Source organism: Austrofundulus limnaeus, unplaced genomic scaffold (assembly GCF_001266775.1).
Source record: "Austrofundulus limnaeus strain Quisiro unplaced genomic scaffold, Austrofundulus_limnaeus-1.0 Scaffold23, whole genome shotgun sequence".
In the NCBI taxonomy this organism is placed as follows: Eukaryota; Metazoa; Chordata; class Actinopteri; order Cyprinodontiformes; family Rivulidae; genus Austrofundulus; species Austrofundulus limnaeus.
This window is the reverse complement of record NW_013952425.1, coordinates 664,514-666,079: the sequence shown is the minus strand read 5'-3', so window position 1 is coordinate 666,079 and position 1,566 is coordinate 664,514. Positions and strand designations below refer to the sequence as shown.

Genomic DNA, 1,566 nt, shown 5'->3' with positions numbered 1-1,566 from the left:
TTTTTTTTTTTTTTTTTTTTTTACGAATTTACACTAAATGATACATAACGCTTCGTTGAGGCGATAATTAGTTCTGAAATCGTGGCTTACATGAGTGTGGAGCTGTTTCTGTCCCCGACGGCCAGTGTCCCGTCCTTTCCTCTCTTGTTGTCCTGCGGCTAACGGAGCAGCGACTGGAGCTTAAAGATGGGGCGTTCAGTAACTCGATCCGCCCTGTGGACGCTTCCAGGCGGGGGAGAGCCGCGGCTGGGTTCGGGGCGGGCAGTGGGCTGAAAGGCGCCGCTTGCTGGCTGCCCCTGACACCTGTAGGGCCGCCATACTGTTAAAGTCATAGTCTTAAATAAAGCAACTGCATACTGACCTCCAGAAATTCATTAAAAGAAATAAAATCATTATTATAACTCTCACACTACACTATTACAAGCTTATGTCCCTCATGACGGGGGGGATTTTGTCTCTTGTCCTCTTTAACTTGTTCCTTGTTTTGTCTATTGAACTATTGTAGCTAAGACTGGGTGTATAGTGGGTAAGCATCTTGTAAATCTCATATAATGTATTCAGATGATGATCTTTTTGTCTCCCTATGCCAGAGCTATTCCAACTGACTGCCCGTGGGCCAAATGTGGCCCGTGAGTGACCAAAGTTTGGCCCGCCAATTGGTTCATTCATCTCTTAAGCTTATTTATTATATTATGTTATTTTTATTATAGTTTTTTAATGATATGGTCAACTTTTTGCCTCAGATATTACTAACAGAGTCCAAACCACTTCACAGACATTTCACTAACATTTTTAAAACATTTTCCCCATCAAGAATATCAATTTTATTTCACCTGAACCACCTATAATAGCTTTATTTCAAATTTGAGTACATTCGCCATCTTTGTTCTAGTTGAAAATAACACCATAGATTGACCCGATTTGCCAAAACAGGTGTCAGATCTAAAGAGGAKGGCCTACAAGATCATTGGGCCCCTGGTGGATTGTAGGAGGCTCTGAATGCAGGAAAATGACGCAAATGACCACTATTTTATTATAACTATTATATTAGGAAGGACGCACGACTCTGGCCTAGAAATCTGAAGTTGAGTTTTCAGAAAATCTGTGAAACCTTCCCTATACAACTGTATACGTAAAAACAACGGGAGGAAGTCCATGTAATCTACAGACAACAATTTAATCTAAGTGAATAATGTTGAATTTAAACAAATTAATTTGGCTGATAAAACGTATTTATCTATGGTTATAACAATACATTATGTCCAGCTTTTACAGCAGTGGTGCTGGCACGTCTAGAGTTTTTTTAATGACAGGCCATGTGGGTGGGGGCCCCTAAAAGTGGGGTGGCATAAAAACCAAAAGCCATAACAGAATTTCAGCTAATTTGTTATGTCATAATATAGGTAATATTGCAAATACGGCGGGTAAAATAAGTATTGAACATGTCAACATTTTTCTCAGTAAATATATTACTAGAGGTGCTAATGACATGAAATTTTCATCAGATGTCGGTAACAACCCAAGTGATCCATACATACAAAGAAATCAAACCATAAATGTCCAGAA

General features: G+C 39.4%; 1 protein-coding gene across 1 annotated transcript in view; it reads right to left on the bottom strand.

Annotated features, from left to right (window-relative positions):
* mpdz (multiple PDZ domain crumbs cell polarity complex component) overlaps positions 1-217 on the bottom strand; it is a gene marked incomplete in the record, with an annotated part of 77,493 nt that extends 77,276 nt beyond the window's left edge. The window contains 1 exon segment of the mRNA XM_014004314.1: positions 91-217.
* Between the last annotated feature and the right edge of the window lie 1,349 nt (positions 218-1,566).